The sequence below is a fragment of the Nomascus leucogenys genome, chromosome 18 (genome assembly GCF_006542625.1).
Source record: "Nomascus leucogenys isolate Asia chromosome 18, Asia_NLE_v1, whole genome shotgun sequence".
NCBI lineage: Eukaryota > Metazoa > Chordata > Mammalia > Primates > Hylobatidae > Nomascus > Nomascus leucogenys.
In genome coordinates this window covers 63,822,758-63,831,710 of record NC_044398.1, presented here as the reverse complement: position 1 = coordinate 63,831,710, position 8,953 = coordinate 63,822,758, and positions in this window count along the sequence as shown.

Here is an 8,953-nt window from a genome sequence, read left to right as displayed (position 1 = left end):
ATTTGATTATTGTCTTTATCAAAATGTGTATGCTTATCAAGTAACAGTCTCTAAAAATTATATTACAAAACTCGTCCCTAACCAAATTTTGTTTGTATTTAACAATGGCCCAAAGAGAATTAAATAAACAACAAGAAAGAATGCTAGTGAGAAAAATTTATACTCTTTTTATCACTTTTTTTCTAGAAAAATAGCTTTTAGTCCAATACAAGATTTTGTAGCCTTCAATTTTAACAAACCCATCCATTTACCCTGTGTAGTTTTTGTTCTTCTGTCTCACTGTCTTAATGTAATGTGACACATTTACCATGAGTACTGCTTTATTTTTAATTACAGACAACACAAAAAATTTATAGGGGGAAAGATATCTTCAAGGCTCAGTTTCTGGTGGCTAGAAAACGTAATTGTTTCCTTGATGGAAGTACCTCAAAAATAATGCTGGCCCATTATTCCAAAAAGAAAAAAAAATCTATTAGTCTTGCAAGTAGAATTTTCTTTCAACAGTAAGAACACAGCTTAGCTATGGACACACACACACACACACACACTCATTATATGTGTATAATGCAAAAGTATATGCATATATGTGGTGTCTGAGAAACTTCAACTAGTTTTTGATCGCCCAAATTATATTTTCCGTGTCAGCCAGTGAGGTGGATGGGAAAAGCAGAGAGAGAATTCTGTATTTACCGAAATTGTTTTAAAAAAAAAAAAAACATGTTGTACATGCATAGCATATCGTTGGCTCTCACTTCCTCAGAATAAATACTACTGCTGGTATGGTCACTAGAGTCATGTTGTTTCTCCTCTGAAATCCAAGGCTTTAATCAATAGTTGATTCTTTATCTTTTCTTTTATCTTTCTTCACTGTATACATACTCCCTGAATTTTAAACCCTTAACAAGTATAACCACAAGGTTATGAGAACAGGATTTGGCCTGTTCTGAATTCTCATCTCAGTTCTACCTCTTACTAGCTACTAGCTGTGTGGCCTTGGACAGTTTGTGGAACTTTTCTAAGCCAGTTAGTAAAAAACAGACAATAACTGCTCATTGAGTTTTCGTAGGCATTAATTGAAAATATATTTAAATAACTTAGCACAATGCTGATGCAGTTGTGCGGGAACATGTTAATTACAACAATATGTAAAATTCGAATCATTCTCTCTTCATCTATCAAAAAGAATATGTTTTTTCTACTCCTTTTAAAATAAAACATATAAATCTTAAACATATAATTATATGTGGTCAAAATGGGAAACTGTGTTCCTCTTCACTATCAAAAAATAAATTTTGTGTTTTTCCTTGCTATTTTTCTGATAACATTGACAGCAAAGCAGTGCCATCTCAGTCCATTCTACTGAAGTCTCTTTCCTTTTCCTCCTATCTATTCCTTTGTCAGTCTATTCAGTAGACTATCTCCCTTGTATCTTCTCTTTATATTGCTCTCTTAAATATCTTTGCAACCTAACACATATTCTATCAAAAATATCAGATCTAGAGCTGCAACTTCCTCAAACCAAAGTCACAAAACTTGATGACAGCATATGTATCATATGGAGACATATATATAACAGAAGCATATATAATAAAGAATCAGTTCTATAAAATTACAAGAAACTTTTTCAGAATTCTCCACAAGTCTTTATCTCTAATGTCACCTTCTTCTAGTAAGATTTTGCCACAAATAAAAACTATTTATCATATTTAAATATATTTTCTATTACATTTATTAATATCAAACACTGTTGTTTTCTGCATTTTTTTTTTTTTTTTTTGGAGACAGTCTCACTCTGTCGCCCAGGCTGGAGTGTGGTTGTGCGATCTTGGCTGACTACAACCTCCGCCTCCTGGGTTCAAGCGATTCTCGTGCCTCAGCCTCCCAAATAGCTAGGATTACAGGCATCTGCCACCACACCTGGCTGATTTTTGTACTTTTAGTAGAGACAGGGTTTCACCATGTTGGCCAGGCTAGTAGCAGTGAACTCCTGACCTCAGATGATCCACTTGCCTGGCCCTCCCAAAGTGCTGAGATTACAGGTATAAGCCACCGCACCCAGCCCAGACTACACTTTTTTTATCATTATTTTTTATTTTGCAATCTCTTAAAAATTACATTCCAAATTCTAGTAGCAACAAACCATTTGCAATTCTCCAATTACTATAATTTTTACATCTCCAGGCCTTTGTATGTGATGCTGCCTAGAACACTTACTTGTCCCTTCCTCAACCAATTTCCTGTATGAACTGGAGTTGCTGACTCACTTACATAATAACACTGGACCTCAAGCAACCTAGCTGTGAAAGTCCACTTCCTTTTTCCGCCCTATTCCTTTATATCTAAAATACAGAAATATCAAGCCTCTAAACTTTACAAGATTTCACATGGATCTCCAGCTTAAAGTAGTTTCAGAAATCTCCTGGTTCCCTTGGCATTAGGCCATCAATATTTGGGTATTAATGATAATATATTTAAACCATAATCCCAGAAGGTGATTTGATATTCTTCCATTATATCATTATTGTTGAACCTACATTGTACTGTGGTTTTTTACATGTCTATCTATATCATAAAATCTAAGTTATAAAAAGGAGCAATGTCTTTTCATTTTTGGATCTCTCATGCAGAATACAGTATCTGGCACAAAATAAGTAAAGTGAGTGTTAAATGATCTTACATTTTTACACTGGTGGGATATTAAATTCAATTTCTAAGCATAAAAAATTACCGTCATTCTCTCATTCACAGTCTCAAAATATACACTTTCAAGGATGTTTGGGTTTACAAGTATTGACTGTTTTCTGTGAGTCTTTATGTGTGTATATCTAAGTCACCTATTCTGGCTTAATAAGATCATTCTCCCACTTTGCCAAACAGACAAATTTAAGCAACTCTAAACACATAAAAATTTAACTACATCAGATATTGCTGTTTTGTATTAATTTAAAGATCTCACAGCATTTTTTTCCTACAAATATATTTGTGTATAATCAGAGCAAAGCTAAGAGCTATCTACAATGCAATTATTGTGGTGACAGTGCATGGCTTAGAATTAAAAAGAGTTCAACTTATTGAAGGGAATAAAAGATCACTGTCTTAGCATTTGACTATTGAGGCTCTTGAGTTTTATATATTTTTTTCTACTGACAGAGAATAATGCTAATTGTTTAACGATATGTTTAAAATGTCTGTGTAAACACTGTCAAGAAAAAGGACAGGTGAAATTTTTATGTCAGAAAGCTATGGCACTTTTTCATTTGGATTCAAGTGGAATTAAAATATCCCCACATAATCAGATATATCCATGTAAACAAGATTATTTCTAGAATATTCTGAATTATTTAAGGCTCCATTCTCATATCCTTAAATTTCATAAGTCTTTTCAGAAATCTAAATAATATGCCAAGAATACAACACTAGCAACACGGTAAGAATACACAGCAGAGACGAGAAACCAGGAACCGATGTGCAAGAATACAAAAGAATACACAAGAATGCAAAAGAATACACAAGAATACAAAAGACTGCATTCCTATGACCCCTGATGGCCATTTCCAGATCACATGTGTTGGTGTAAGAGAGAAAAATTACTATGAGTTGTACAATTATCAGCAATGTTTTCAGAAAAGCAGGAAGAAACATCAACTGCTTTTGACCCAGAGCAGGAGGTGGCATCTTGGTACATGAACCAGGCACATATACATCCAAATGAGGGTGCATCAGGGGAGCAAATCTTACCTTGAATGTATTTTTATTTTTCTCTCATCTTGTTTGCTGATGAGAATAGATCACAAATCAAAGATAGAGCAGTATGTGGTGGAGAGTGTTGAGGGTGATGGGGTTATAGCAACCCACTTGGCATTTGAGATGCAAAATATACAAACTTTGATTTGTCTGGGTTATCTAAAATAAGCTCTCTTCACTCTACAGAGTGAAGCTATAGACTTGCTTTTCTTTCTGTACCTCCAGATAGCAGTCTATACATGAAATTCTCAAGTCCAGATCAATTGTAATTCTCTCTTGCATGCTTCCAGAATGTTGCCTGGAAATCACAGAGTTTTTACACAGAAGTCTCTAAACTGTTAATTAAATTAAGCATATATAAGCCTGTAATTATGTCTTGAAGAGATTGGTAATGCTCCCTGTAGATGAGACTCTGAGGCCACTTGGCTCCCATTTCAGCAGCATGGCAAAGCTAAAAGAAATAAGGCAATAGACTTAGATAACAAAAGTTATATTGCCTTTGTCACAGGTGACACACGAACAAACACAGAATTCTCAACCTCCTTCAATCAAAATAAATAATGCAAGGATTATCAGTTTTTGTGCTACTCTCTGAAGTGAACCAACTCGTATCAAGCCCCTGTGATTTCAACAACAAGGTCCTTCAAGTTATTTAAAATGCTTTCAACTGGAAGAAGTAGAGTGCAACATAACACAGTGTATGGACTTCTAAAGCCAGAGTGACAGTTCCAATTCTGACATTACCAGTTACTAAACATGTGGTGTGTCTCAGACACATTGCTTACCCTCACTGTGTTACAATTTCTGTATCTTTACATTGCGAACAATAATAGCACCTATCCCTTGGGGCTATTGTGAGGATTATATGAATTAAAATACATAAAAGTACCTAGAACAGTAGCTGGCACATAGCAACTACTTTAAAAGTGTTAGCTATGATTATTTATTTTTTGCATTTCTATTTATAGACACAAAATACGTGTTTTTAAAAATATGTTCCAAATGTGTTGACTTCATATAAAATTAAATATATGTAAGATTAATTATATTTAAAAATGTAAGATTCTATAGCCATAAGATAGTTATAGATAATAACAAGGCAATAACAAGATGATTACCTGCGATATATAAGTATTTTAAAATTTTAATTCTGTCAACTATTTTTACATGGTTGACCAAATTATGGAATTCTGAATCTCATTTTTTCCTGAGTAAACACTGAGAATAAGAGCTTAAAGATAGTGTGCCAATAAGTGAACACAAAGTTTAAGGTGAATTACTAAAGAAATTAAATAGAAAACTGAACTGTTACTAAATTAAAGTTGCCTATAAAGGACGGACCATTGAGAAAACCTGCAAAGTAGATCATCATATGGAAAAAGAACAGCATAAAACTGTTTAGCTGCTATTATTGAAGAGTAATGGAAAAGAAAAAAGTTTTTAAAAACCAGAGATTTAAAAATATCAACTTAATTTTTGAAAGTGGATTTTAAAAGGTATCTTCTGTATACTATAAACTATTAAACTTAACAATATTTACTCATGGGCAAGATTTTAAGATTCTGGAAAAGAGTGTTTGAAATTTCCCAAAAGTATTTTACAGACACTAAAATTCTTCAACTGTTCTTCAAAACATATGATTTAACATTGAATTTTAAAGACATTAATGAGAATTTTGTGGAGAAAGAAAAGGATTCTGTATTCAAAAAGTACTGCTAAAAATGGAGCTAATTGGCCAGACAACTCTAATCTTTATATATGAACATTTACTATGTTGATTTACTTGGCAAATCTCCATAAGGATGAAATAATGTACAGTACTTCCACCAATTATTTGAATGAGAATTGTTGGCTTATACATCCTTCATGGGTACAATTTCATTGAGTACAAGTTAGGAACCATTCATTTAAAGAAAGGTACATAGACATCTTGGAGAGAATTCATATCAGCAAACCATGGCCCATGGGCCAGAGCTTCTTTTTATACATACAGTTAATGAACTAATAGACTTATATTTTTAAACGAATGTTAAAAATATTTAAAATAAGGAGAATATGAGTCAGAAACTGTGGGTGGGCTGCAAAGCCTAAATACTCACTGTGGGATCTTTTACAAAAAAAAAGAGATTGGCAACTTTTAATTTAAAGATGCAGTCATTTTATAGTAAACATTATCTAATTTTACATGCTAGAATTCTAGATTAGAAAAATGTAATAAATCAGAGGAACTAAATCGTAAGAATCGCTTATGGAGCTGGTCAAGAATCCAGATTCACAGTTCCATCTCCCCTGAAATCTGAGTGAATAAATTGAGATGAGATAGAATGTCCAAATTCTTTATGTGATTTGTATGTTGATGGTCTTCAGACATTTCAAACATTTGAAGCCCCAAATATGTAGATGTAAGTAAATCATCTTTCTGGATTTGAGCAGCCATGAGCCAATGTTTCTCTTGATATCTTTATAAATGAGTAAGAGAAATATGAACCACAAACTAATGAAGTTCAGTAAATTGGCAAACGGTTGAAATAACATACTCAAAGAATATGGTTAATGAGTAAATGTTTGTCTAAAAAGAAAATTTGAGTGGCTTACTATTCAGTTTTGTGCAAGAAAATTTTTATTAAAATATTCAAATAAAGAACCAAATCAAAGGTCCCAATATTGCACTCTTTGGAGTACACTAGCCAGTAGGTTTTTAAAATTACTGTATTGCCTTTAGGTAGGGCATGTTCTCTCTAGTTCCCTGGGATGTACTGCCTTCTATTTTCCATTTTTAACTGTCTAGATACTGAAGGCATTAGGGTTTATGGGTCCTGATCTGAAATTTATCATTAAGAAAATTGTATATGTAAAATATTGGAAGAGATATAAATCTCAGGCAATGTTATGATCTGTATTCAGCATAAATCAAGTAATTTGCCTTAGGTTCAAAAACCCAACTAACCAAGTACTATAGTTTTAGTAAAGATTTTTCAAACTAGTATCCTTAATAAACGATAAATTTTTAAAGTTATAGCCTAACACAATCAAAGTTTATTTTGCACGCACATAAAAATCTAATCAGTGAGGAGGAGGAATGGGCCAGGGAGGAAATTTTGCTCCATGTTGTTATTTAGAAAATCAAGCTGCTCTAGGCTCCGTTGTCCTCAAACGCAAATATTGCTTTCACTGTCACTCTAGACTTTGACCAGCCTGCAAGACATGGAAAGTGGGAATCAGAATCATTTAGGAGTATTTTATGGACCTCAGAATGATTCATAGCACTCTAAAACATACCACATTGACCATAATTTGATTATAAGGCAGACTTTACTGAAGGGAGGTTGGGAAATGTAGTCTAGCTGTATGCCAAAAGGAAAGGGAAATAGGTTTGATAAATAGCTAGACATTCTCTGTCCTAGTCCACCCTTCTAGTCACCAAATATCCATTACATTCTTCCTCACATAGAACACATCCATCCTTTCCTCAAAGGAAACAGCACAAAATCCTGTCTGTCCACTTCATTCAGCTCAATGTAGAAAATCTCTGAGTTATTCGTCAGCCTCTTCATCAGGTCCAGGTATGGCTTTTTGTGGTCTAGCAATCCATAGGCAGATGATCTTCTCTCAGGTATACAATGGTGGACCAGGGGCACGATAACCACAGTAGACATTCCCATTTGGAAATTGGAAGAATAGATAACACATGGTTGTTAATAGACAGTAGTTATTATGTGTTTCTGCCGGCAAGGCAGGGGATGCCTGCAGTGGAAATTTGTTTTCTTTATTAGAGCTGGTTTTGCTCTCTGAAAGGAGCTCCCTTGATCATTTGGTGATCTGAAGTTTGGTGATTTGGAGCTACTAGTGATGACTATCTCTATCCTCTAGGAGCATTTTCCATTATAATCTGGACTTATGATTTATTTGCCACTACACTCACCTCAAAAACTTAGTAGGTATCTAATCTAGTTGCCTCCATTAGTTCTGTGGGCCAGTCATCATCCTCCAAACCCTGGTTCTTGTATCAGCTTTTTTCCATCATTTTCTTGCACCAGTCACTCCTTCTCTCTGCGTTACTCCTTCTCTCTGTCTCTGGAGCTCTCTCCCTTCCTCAATTTAATGGCAGCCTTCAGAGGCATCAGGCTTAAATGTAAAAGTAATATTCAATTTTACTCTTTTCGAAAGGCTGACTCTTAATGAGGCCTTTAAACTAGTCTTCTCTCGATATTGTATCATTGAGGTTTAGGAGAATTCAGATTTTTCAAACTTTTGAGGCCTCAGGTATCTGGAGTATTTATTTCATTTTGTATTTGCCTACAAAATCAACTAACTCTTGGGTGAGCCCATCTCTTTCTTCTAATATCTTCTATTACAAATAAAACATCCTATCCTGTAGCTTTCTCCATAGAAATACAGTCTTGGAGGCATTTGATCTGTTTTTCAAGTTATCATAAATGACAATTTCACCAATGTTTTGCCACTAATATCCAATCTCTCATTTCAGTGTTCTCATTAGCAGCCACTCCTACTGCTGGGAAATGTTGCAAATGTTAACCTTTATTTATAACATCCCTTCTTAAACTACCAATTTTCAAATTAGTTAAGGTGCTACTAGCTGCTGTAATGGATTAATACCAAATTCTTAGCAATATCATTTTTCACAAGATCATTATTTTTCTTTCACGTATACTCCAAATAGTGGAAGAGAGAAATGTTTTTCTCTACACAGAGAATCTGCCTTGAAAATCTTCCTGGATTATCTTGTGTCAATGAGAAAGCCTTATGGAAAGAAAAGAGTGGAGGCTTTCTGAGTGAAAGATTTTTGAAAGATAAGCTTAGAAGTCGTGTTCATCACTTCTGCCCATGTTCCATTGTCTAGAATTCAGTCATCTGGCTACTCTTCACTACCACAGAGGCTGAGAACTGTAGTCGAGCTGTTTGAAAAGAAGAATGGAATATATATTTGATAAACAGCTATCTATCTGCTGCCACACAGATTGGGGTTGAAAATGAGACCAAGATTTAGTTTAAAGGTAAACTCAACATGAAAAATAGTACACATCCATAAGCGATGATGCAATATCACTGTCCACTAATAACAATACATCTAGATTATGAGAAAAAATAACAATAAATCTAGATCATAAAAAATGATTGCTTTATTTTGTACTGAATAGATCACACCTAGGACATAAAAAATTCTTGGGTGAAGTTTACACTATGAAAA